The 12001-nt window shown below is 41.0% G+C and overlaps 1 pseudogene; it reads left to right on the top strand.

The window, feature by feature from the left end:
* The first annotated feature begins 817 nt into the window (after window positions 1-817).
* Window positions 818-12001, top strand: part of LOC122799810 — a 73282-nt pseudogene continuing 62098 nt past the window's right edge.

Raw genomic sequence — 12001 nt, 5'->3', positions numbered from 1 at the left:
GTAATTCCTCAGATAATATTCTAGATAATCCAATAATTTGCCCTTTAAAAACATTCCTATTTTGTCAAATGGGGGGGGGTGGAAGCTGTTAAAATATAATAAATTATTAGAATGGTTAGCTTTGCTGTAAATGGTAGATGAAAAACAATTTTCAGCTTTATTTCTAAAAAATGTTACACTCAAAATATTAATTTCACATACATCAAATTGTGTTGAAGAAGACAAATTTAAATCTATAAATTCCAATGAGTTCTCAGTGCTACCAGATCATAAAATAGAAATTGTCTAGATGGTGTTAATATAATTTACTATATGCAGAAAAAACTTGAAGCAAAAACATATACCTTTTCCTGCCACCACTATACAATGTTGGCAAAAACAGGGGTCTCAGATACCCCCATTGCTACACCAGTGGTCTGCCTGTAATATTCATATTAAAAAACATAATTGTTAGAAAACAATATATCCATATATTCTGCCAATAAATAATAGCACATTGTGCCAATTTTGTACCCTCAACTGAAACATCACCACACACTCAGAGGCTATCTCATGTTACTTAAATTCAAACCAGTTGGTCATTCTATAATTACAGATATATTCTGAATTCCTTATATGCCATTATGCTTGGAATCTCACTGAGTATTATGCAGTTCACTGTGTGTGACATTCACTTTAAAAAAAGTGTCGGTTATGATATTTAAAAGCTAAAGTATCTCAATCCAAAAGCCAACTAAGTCTTCTTTATTTCTCTATTGTTACAAGATAATGCATGCCTTACACAAATTAGAATTAAAAAATATACACATTAAAGGATATGACTACAACAACAAGAAGCACAGCACTGTTCTACACTGACAGGAGTGACAGTCCCCCAAATTCAGCAAGCAGCCGTGCAGGAATAAGTTTGACCATTTCTGATCAGCAAGGCAGCGTGCCAATCATATGTATGAAGGCGCGCTGCTGTACTGTAAAATAGACTCAGTTCCATGTACGAGTGCAGGTGGTGTGTCTGAGCGCAGAGCTCTCACAATGCACACACCCCCTGCACTCCAGAATTGCCATTTGGCAATTTAAAATGAGCGAGAACGCTCGTAACACCCCCAACCCATCAGGGTAAGAAATCTGGTCAAAGCCATAAGGGACAATCATCCCTACCAAGCCAAACATTGATATAATAGCAGATTTAACATAAGCATATAGAACAGACCCATCAGAGTAAAGAATGTTGACAAAGCCATAAGGGACAATCGTCCCACAAAGCAGAACGTTGATAGAATAACAGGTTCAGCATTAGCATGGATATTCTGAAGGGTACAAATAAAAAAAAAACACAACAAATACATTTTTTTTTATACATGCAATGAAGTTTAAGCATAGCGGTGTGGGTGTGCTATGCTCAGCCTAGCTGAAACAGCATGATAAGTTAAAAAGCAATAGACATCCAGCATAAGTGCAATAGTGTAGCAGTTAGAGCATATGCCTTGTATGTAGTCAGTCATGGTTTAAGCCTCACCAAAGCCATTTCCATTTTGTATGTGTAAACATTAAATATTTTATTTTTTGCATATTTATGTAAGAAGTAACTGATTTTTCTCAACCAGAGTAGTGTATTAGGCCCAGATATGTGGTGTCAGTGTAATAAAGTAGTGAAACCCCCATATAAACACAAGTGCCCCATACAGTATATCCACACAAGAATAGATTAATCACAGCACATTGGGGGATGTCAAGGAAGGTAAATAAATCTAATATTATGTTATGAATTATGAATCAATCCCTTACAGGTTGTAGACCAATATAATAAAAAATAAGCAATGCTAAGCATTGCACAGCTATGTTGACTTGGTATAAGCATTGTGTACATATGAATACTAAGTAATGGATAGCCTAGCTAAGTGGATTTGCCCATTGGTAAGAAATGCTGAACCTGCCCCTTTAAGCACTGCCAACTTTAGCTAAGCAGGTTTGCCCATAGCTTAGCTTAGCTCAGCATTTTCAAAACTGTCCAATCATGGCAAAGAGCAGCAAACTGGCTGTATTTAAACCCTGCAGGCAGGAATACAGCTCATAACTGGTTGTAGCTCTCCACTGTAGGCAGTATGGCAGAAGTTGGACAGGGCATGCTCTTCCAGGCGCAGCGCTGGGGCATACAGGAGTCCAAGGTCATGGTAGGAGTCCTGGTAAAAAAACATGACATGAGACTGCTGAAGAACCAGTACCAGGGCTCCCAATATAAAGCAGAAGCCTGGGAAAGTCTTGGCCATGATCTCACCAGTGCCACTGGTATCCCTTGGACTGGTGAGCAGGTCCGGCACCACTATGCTGACTTGAAACGGAGGAAGAGGGAGCTCTTGGAACAGAGGGTCCAAGAAGCAAGAGACAGGGGAGATGTCCCAGCAGTGTGAAAGTATTCAAAGCAATAATTGTTTACCAAAGTCTAGCCTGTGTATGTGATGGATAGGTATGCTTAAATGTTTCCCTATTTTCATTACAGCTGTAGCTATGCGGGCTGTGAACCAGAAAGCCCATGCCAGCAGGATGCAAAGGCTGCATCGCGAGGCTGGTGAGTAACAATCCTGCTTGTAGTAGTCATACCAAATAAATATAAAGGAGTAAAATGTCACCTGGCACTATAAAAAATGTGTATGGTTTGTACTGAATAAACCAGACAATATGACAGTAATAGTCCAATACAGGTCATACTTAAATAAAAGTGTAACTGGCTGGCAATAAAGTTCTAAATCCTGGACTGGTTGTCTGGTATTTTATGGCCTCACATGTTGCATTCACCAAGATCTGGTATGTGAATAGTACTGTTATGTCAACTGTTTCTCACACTGTGTTACATAAAAAAAAAATGTCTAGTAATGTCTCTATAAGAATGTTTAATTACAATGTCAGATTGTACAACTAAGAGAGACTTAGACAAAATGGTGAAAAAAGAGATAGAACTTTCTAAATAGCTCACTCTAATGAAACACAAATTGTTGTATTTTTAGCACACACAGCCATGGTTCAAATCCCAGGAATGGTAGTAAGCTGTATGTATAATCATACCTCTCAACTGTACTGATTTCTGCAGAATGTTCAAATATTTGCCTCATATTTTTGGCCTGTTCCTCTATTTTCCTGGCAAATCACTGGGATGATCTCAGGACTGTAGTCACTAAATAATGACATACATTTGAGTTTCTGACTTCAGATCCTTCAGAAAATGTATATTAAAACAAATCCTGTTACTCTAGCAAAATTCCAAATGTTTATAAGAAAAATATTTAAAATATGTCCCTATTTGTGCCCCCAGTTTGTCAAGCTTTGTACAGATTATTTACATGAAGAGGTTGAGAGGTATGTGCAGAATTATAACTAGGAATCTGGGAATATGTGTAGAAACAGTCAGGTAGCGTTAACAAACATTCCCTCGACAGGTCTACCAGGTAAGAGAAGTAGAATTTAACTATAAGATAGTGGAAGTACACACTGTATACAAACATTCCACTGCCCAAACCAAGGCCATAGTGTATTGTAATAATACCTGTAAAGTAATAATTAGAGCAATGATCATTAACACTGTGAGTACTGCAAGGGCTGTGTGGCACAATTAAAGGGTCAGCCTGACCGTACTGTTCAGCCCACAGCACAGCCACCTTCAGAACCATGAAGGTGCAGTGGTGACTGCCCATGGGTGGGGACTTCAGTCCCACTGTTTCCATTTGGGGGCCTATGGGCTTCTGATTTCCAAACACCCCTCCCCGTCTAAGGTGTTTACCCCCCACACGTGTCATATACTGCCTCTGTATGCTGTCTTGTCTGTCTTCTTACCCAACCTACCTCCCAAAATATACCTACTATCCTTCCCCAACATCCCACTCCCACCATAAAAAAAACGGGCAATCTGTTCCCAAAAAACAATTTTGCCTCATACATAGCTGTCCATTTTGTACACGTGTCCACTGGACACATGTAATCTGGTCAAAATGGCTTCACAACACATTATCATTGTCCTCACCCATCTCTCAGAGGTTTGAGTGTCCAAATATACCTCCAAATTCAGTATATATGCACAGCTGTTGCTGTAGAAGAAATGGACAACTATGGACCTTCCCTACACCCATCCTGCACATCCCTAGCTACTATTGTTTTTCCCTCTGTGTGCCCCCTTTTTCACCACTTTCCTATCACCCCTTTTTTCTTTTCTTTTAAAGAAAGCAGCACAGGGGTAAGAGTGAGTAAGCACTTTCAAGTAGCAGTAAGTGGGATTAAGCCTGTTTGCATGGCGCTAAGCAATGCCTACACAGATTAAGCACTTTTAAGGATAACTGTCTGTAAGCATATTTAACCTGAGGTTAGCATTGCTTACCACTGCACAAACCCACTTACAACTGCTTAAAAGTTCCTTAATCACTCTGTATCCAACAGCCCTTGTTCTGCCCAGCAACAAAATGATCAGCCCTTGTAAGTCTCAAACCCAAGAGCCTGCACACAATAACCACAGCAATTTACCACTAAGCCATCTGAGCCACATATATGGGTGATGTTTTCTCAAACATATCATGCAGCACAGTCAATCAACAGTAGGGAAAATGTATATACATATATATATATATATATATATATATATATATATATATATATATATATATATATATATATATATATATATATATATATATGTGTGTGTGTGTGTGTGTGTGTGTATATATATATATATATATATATATATATATATATATATATATATATATATATATATGTGTGTGTGTGTGTGTGTGTGTGTGTGTGTGTGTGTGTGTGTGTATGTGGTGCATTCTGACATTGGATCCATACTCTGAACCTCTCACTGCAAAACATCTGATGAAAGGCACTGTAAATGGAGGTGAACGGGCCTAAAATAGGGACCTGTTGTAATTATTGCCATTATCCCTTCCTCCACAGCTGAAGTGTTCTGCCTTGCAACAAAATAATCAGCACTTGCAAGTCTTGAACCCAGAGACTTTGCACAACATAGTCATACCACGTTGTCACTAAGCCATCTCCGCTGTAAGATGGGATGATTTCTCTAACATATCATGCAAAACAGTCAGTCTATCATCGGGAATGCACAATGTGGACATACTAAACATTGTACTGATACATACACACACACACACACACACATATATATATATATATATATATATATATATATATATACACATACGTATATAAATATATAAATACTTATAGATATATATATAAAGTGAGTATATATTAAGGGACCACAGAATCTCAAATAGCCATTATTCCTACAGTTGCCACCTTTTCAACAGGCCAGTGTCTGAATCTTCCCTACAAATGAGAATTATTGCATGAAACATATACCCACACACAATGCAACATGACACCACACACAACTTGCATACATATACGTTTATGTGTGTGTTATTTCTGTTGTTTATGCCATTTATTATAGCATTTAGGTGCTTGAAATACATAATAACTGATTAATGCAACTCTCAAAGTAAACATATGATACAGTAATCTGCAAGACATAACATACTTTGCTGTCTAGGCTAAAGCCTTCAAGTGGTACAACAGTAAAAAAATCATACTTGCCTTGAAGGTAAGAATCAATCAACACTTAATTACAGATGTTGTTCAACGGCCTCCAATTACACTCTGTACTCAGCCCCCTGGGGGAAAAGTATCAGTTGTCACAATGTAAATGTATTATTTACATAACAATGCTTAACTTAAAATGGCACTATCACACTGACAAACAGAACTGTGTGCAAGACAGTAAGCTCTAGTCCACCACTGTTCCCATGGTGAAATGTATGAAAATGTACAGCCATATACCTTAATGTTTCTTATTACTGATATTCCTCACATGTTGTAACAGCCTAGGTTAAAAACATTTAATACCCCTCTCCCATAAAATGTCTTACAAGGACATATAACAGTGTTCTCTATACACTGACCTCCAGACTATACAGGGTCACACAGATTTTGTCCAGCTGTAGCCCTCATATATATGGATCCTACCCCACAACGTGTGTGGGAGTCCACACATCACTGGAATGATAGCAGGAATGTCAGCACTAAATAATGATAGACCATTAACTGTCAACCTCTTACTGCATGACATCTGGACAAAGCCTGGTATATAGAAGGAGGACAGAGGCTGAAACACAGGGCCATATTTGAAATATTGCAGTTACACACTGTGAAAGTTGCTGTTGTTACAGGATTGGTTTCAATATTCCCTTACTCAGGAATATGAAGTCAGAAACACAAATGGATTTTGCCATGTACTGATAGCAATCAACAGAGAGAATGCCACTGATATGTCAGGGACAAGACCTGTGTGGGGAACAGACAAAACATAGCCAATCCCCTGGCCATCACGTGGATAGGCCCACAGTTGAGAGCTATGCAGACAGAGTGCATTCCATGCAAAACTAGCATGTACACACAAAGCCTGTAAAACTAGCAGTGCTCAATGCATATAACAGCAATACTCACTCACTGTCCCTAGGTCTGGAATCTTATACAAACATGTAGTTGGCCTGTGCCCACAAGTCATGTTGTAAGAAGTATTCCTACCTGCTGTCTGCAACACTGCTGCCCCCACACATGAAGGATGTCTTCCATGCTGGAAAGGTAAAGGGACAATGCCCACATGATGTAGTTATTTGTAGTAGTGGGTTGCTATGACATTGGCTTTTGGAAGAACTACACAGCTGCCTGCATGCAATTAGCAAGTGTATGTCATATATCAGGTGTGTGTAATGTTAACAAATGCAGTATTGTGGCCCCATTGCACAACATTGTAGAAGCTGGCATGTCAACAAGGGTGTGTACACTCCTCATATCCACATTAAGCTTTGAATGTTGTCATTGTAACCAGATTTTATTGCACATATATGCACTGCTGATGATGAGATCTGCAAATCAAAGGACATGCATTCATTACTGACATCAGTCCTCATATCATCCCAGGTATGTGCCTGAGAAACACATAGGGGCTGTGAGCAACAGAGCAAACATAACTGCCACACATATACACATTCAGCAATCTTGTGTACACTTGTGAGGTATATTGCACAGTACAGGCCATTTTGCTGTACAGGTGTACGGCAATACTGTCTACATGGGTGCAGTGAGTTCCAGTGGAAGAGGCATCACCTTCTAACACAACGGATGCATCACAGAGACGTATAATGTTGGTAACAAGGATTGAGTATAGCTGCAGTGCATGCTGTTGAGTCCCATATGTCATGCATGTTGTCTGTTGGGTAATGAGAGGTCTGTGTAGAGGTCTGTGTAATATCTTGGTGCCACTTCACCTGTAAGTGTGTGTGTGTGTGTGTGTGTGTGTGTGTGTGTGTGTGTGTGTGTGTGTGTGTGTGTGTGTGTGTGTGTGTGTGTGTGTATGTGTGTGTGTGTGTGGAAGTAAACCATAATATACTGGTCTTAATTTACATTCCTTGTCTGACTCTCACAGGTGGCGAGGTGGGTCAGGGTCCTTCCTGCAGGCAAACTGATGTTAGTGTCTGTACAGTCTCTGACAATGATGATAGTAATTGTGAGGCAGAGGCAGGGTTGCCAGGGGCTGAATCTGTGCCATTGGTTGACATGACACTTTTATCCATCCCATCCCCGTACACAGTCACAATGCCCACATATACCCCATCACCAGTGGCCATAGATGAGGGACAGTTGGTGGGTGGTGGCAGGGGACAGGAAAGTGTGGTGACTATGGCAAGTGTGTCTGTACACAGCAGCCATAGCCAAATGAACGGTGAGGTAACACACTGGCAGATGTCCAGCGGTGCTTGTAGGAGGGCTGCTGGCTATCATGCTCCTGGCAGAAATGCCACAGCAGGTGTCACCAGATGCATGTTTCTGGCCATCATGGAGGCACAGGCATGTATGGAACATTACACCAGAGATAGTCTGAAGCGCCAGAGGGCGACTGTTCCTACTGTATGTGACAACATCAGTGATCTTGCAGGTGTGCACCGTTATTTTGCAGAGGTCATGGTTAGACAGTTGGGTGAGACAGTAATAATTCTCAACCGTGTGGTGTCTGTGGTAGAGAATGTGGTGGGAGTAGGGCATCAGCCACATGGACATAGGTCAGCAACACCAACAGGTGGAGGTTTATGTAGATGTGCAACAACTCATAGCCGCTCCTGTAGTGGTAGTACCAGCACCAGCACTGCAGGGGGGGTGCTGTTCACACCACAACACAGCAGGCCATGTGCATGTGACTCTGGCCAGTCCCAAAAGGTATGTGGATACAGCGGACAAGAGTCATCATCAGGGGAGAGTACCATATCTGGGCTTCTGCCTGGTAGTGCCCATGGAACCTCTGGCAGGCACAGTTCCCGTGTCCATGACCAGACATGGTGAACTGTACACCCTGCCATGTACAGTCTGCAGTTGTCCAACAAATTCCTGTATAGGGCAGCCATGTGGCAAAAATGTGTGCATATATACATGCACATATCACCAACACAGCTAAGGCACCTCCATACCTATGTACACTATGTCTGCACAGCCCATTTAATAAAGAACTCCCTAACCCACACACATGATGTCAACCAAATGGCTCAGCCCAGGCCTCTGGCAAACCCACAACACACCCTGTGCATATGATGATACCTATGCCACATCCCTGTCATCCATACCATCGATGCAGGGACATGCTAATATGGTTCTGATGCACAGACTGAATGTACAAAGGTTTAGCAATATAATGCTGTTTAACATGTTTTCAGCTGGAATGATTAATGCTTAAATGTCAGGGTGTGTAGCTGTCCAGCCATGATGCATTATAGCTGTTATTAACACTAACTGATTGTGGTCTCCATAATGTATTGTTTGTGTTCTAGGTGTCTATGTGTCAGCAGGATGTTGTTCTGCTGTCCTTTCCTACAAGGGGTGTGGCATTGTAGTGACACATTGACTGCGTCATATCCCGGGTACAGCTGAACACAGGTAACAGGCCTGTATAACAGTTTCTGCATGTGCCACATGACTGATAGGTCTGAGGGGTGTATACAGGTGAGTGCATGGAGACTGATGTAAACAGCTCTTCTACAGTGGATAATGGTAAGTGTACTGAATGGCACACACCAAATGTTTGTGAATAACACACACACACAGGCTTTGGTGTTGTTGCAATATACAGAGAATACTGTTCACATGGATGTACTTCATTTTGCAGTGAATTCATTTTGACCAATGTAATTCCACCAAGACCAAATTGCGAAAATATCACATCAATAAATAATCAGACTGCCAGTTTAATGTCATTGACAATGGTACTGGCAGGGTACATGTCCTCTTCCCTAATGTAGTGCAATCCTGGAATTGGTAAACATAGGTATGCTGGTGTGTGTGGCACATCCCTCCACTTTGGAAGGTGTGGGCTGGCAAAGAAACACATATAGTGTGATTAACAACTACTTACCCTGTTAACATAAACTGTACAGTATAATGCCACACTAAGCAGGGGGATATGCACAACAATAACCCCAATGTGGGTGGCTGAGCCCACAAAAAACACACCCATGTATATATACCAACTCAAGTATCGCTGCACAGCTGTTGCAGTGAGGAAGAGGACGTTTATACATTCACTACTAGTTTTGATTGAATGTATTTCCACAAGTTGATTCTTTGAAATGTTACCTTTTGCCAGTTAGTTCTCAGACAAATGATCTCCTGGGACAAATATTTTCTGCAAACTAAAGTAGATCCCTTCACATACACACATACTTACTTTTCAACACTGAGAGTAGAACTCCTACCTAGGTACTTATTGCTACTAATGTGTTTGGCCTTAATTGCACACACAACAGAGCTTTTAGGGTGAGGTGTGTCCCGAGTTTCCTGTTAAGTGAAGAACATCACCAGGCCTTGTACAGTATGGTAATTGGGGATGTACTGGGTGTGAATGAACAATACATAGTATGACATACTTTCATATACAACCCGAATGGTAGACAAACAGCAACGGATTCACCAATAAGTGCCTGAGGAAGCCCAGTATGTCAGGTGAAAGCGCTTAACTCTACTTAGTATTATTAATATTTTGTTTTTAACTTTTTGGCTTGGATTTTTATTCGAGTTCAGTTTTGATGTTTGCGTAGTTCGGCTCTGAATAAAGTGTTGGAATTGAGCAAGGTTCAGGAAGCGGAGTATTATTTTCATAAGCTGCTTTTATTTTGTCTTGTCGAATAAGAGGTGGGAGGCACTTATTGGTGAATCCGTTGCTGTTTGTCTACCATTCGGGTTGTAGCTGAGCTGAATATACTTTCATATACACATTGACAAACACATACAGTCATAGACACATTTGGCAGACCTGGGTTTAGCAGTGCTAACTACTTTGTCAGTGAGTCCATTCTTCATAGGTTCATAGGTTAGTACTAGGCTAACTGCCCTTGCGAGCCATTTTAAGCCTAGCCAATTATCCCTTGGGAGATTCGAACCCTGCACCTTGTGTTTGTAAGGCAAACACCTTAACCATTAAGCCACTGTCCCAACCAAGTTTTTGCATACAGCAAATACATCACTGGGCTGGGTAATGTAATCAGTTACCTGTATGGTTGATGGTGAAAGTGGCCCTCATACAGTGGACCTCGGGCCATGTGCTGGGGGTACCATGGTGTAAAAACAGTACAAACAGCACCCACACCCCACATTGGATATTGTACTTACTGAATCCCATGATAATGCTCTGACATACCAACAATCACACATTGACCAGGACTGCAATACAAGCCTTGTCTATCTAATCAGTGCTACTATGGGGATATGCATTTATTTCACATGCCACGGGGATAGTAGGGTGAGGATTTGTCATGGCACTCCTAATTTCAGCAACATCACTATCCCTTATAATGTATGGCAAGGTTTATTATATTTGGAAAATGTGGCCTCAAAATGTTGTCTCCTACAAGTATGCACACTCACACAGAATTGCACACACATACATATGCTTGCCAGGACTCAAAGGGTAACCCACACCTATCTACCCATTTGTAGAACAGTGTTATACTGGTACTGCAAGCTCCATGTAGCCCATAGGATGAAGAGTGTAACAAGGTACATTTAATGTCAATTACAGTAGCAGCCATTTCTAAGTATAGCGATGGGGGGTGTAGTGGGTGAGAAAGCCCTCAGAGTATTTTCAAATACAAGTTTACAAACACATAGACACTGTTATTCTCAGTAATGCACACTGACACATTTGTTAGTACTAAAACTCCATAGGTGAAGGTGTTCCTAGGTTTGTACCAGGCTAATGTCCATGGAGAGATGAGAAGAGTAGGGCATGTGGGTACACTGGTATCATGCCACCTGACATTTGTCAGCAGGCCATCTATCAACCGATGCCACTTGAGTGATCTCCAGGGTGACAGTTAAATTCAACATCCAATCATCTGGTTTTCTCTTGTAGAGGGTCAGTAAGATGCTCCAATTGACATGTATGCAACATATATTACATAACATGGCCAGTGTCTGGGTTAGATACCTGTACCCAAGCATATTCTGTTGACTGTGGTAGTCTGCTTGAGGTATCCATGGCATGTAGTGCATACAGGGTGGGGTTTCCCAGCTGTGGCATTCATAACATGGCTGGGCAGACATGTCAGTGTCAGTCAATCAGAGATAGCCTGAAAGCAGCCAAGATGGATACCTGACATCTGCACATCTGTATAGAGGGCAGAAAGAAATTAGCTAGCCAACAGGTTATGCATTATGATGAATGTTTTGACAGATAGACATCTGACCCTGATAGGTGTACCATTACTGCATGACAGCCACCGTCAATGACATGTCCTAAACAAATAGTAGTCTACAGTTAATATTGACGTCAGATCAATATCCAGTAAGAGATACTTAATAACATACAGCTCACACACCAAGAACATGATAGTCAGTACTCATAGTGCAGCTTTGCATGCAGGGGTGAATGGTTCCAGTACTACAATTTGCAATC

The sequence above is a fragment of the Protopterus annectens genome, chromosome 1.part0 (assembly GCF_019279795.1).
Source record: "Protopterus annectens isolate FY-2018-M chromosome 1.part0, PAN1.0, whole genome shotgun sequence".
Lineage (NCBI taxonomy): Eukaryota > Metazoa > Chordata > Ceratodontiformes > Protopteridae > Protopterus > Protopterus annectens.
The sequence above is the reverse complement of the archived record's forward strand: the minus strand, read 5'-3'. Positions and strand labels throughout refer to the sequence as shown.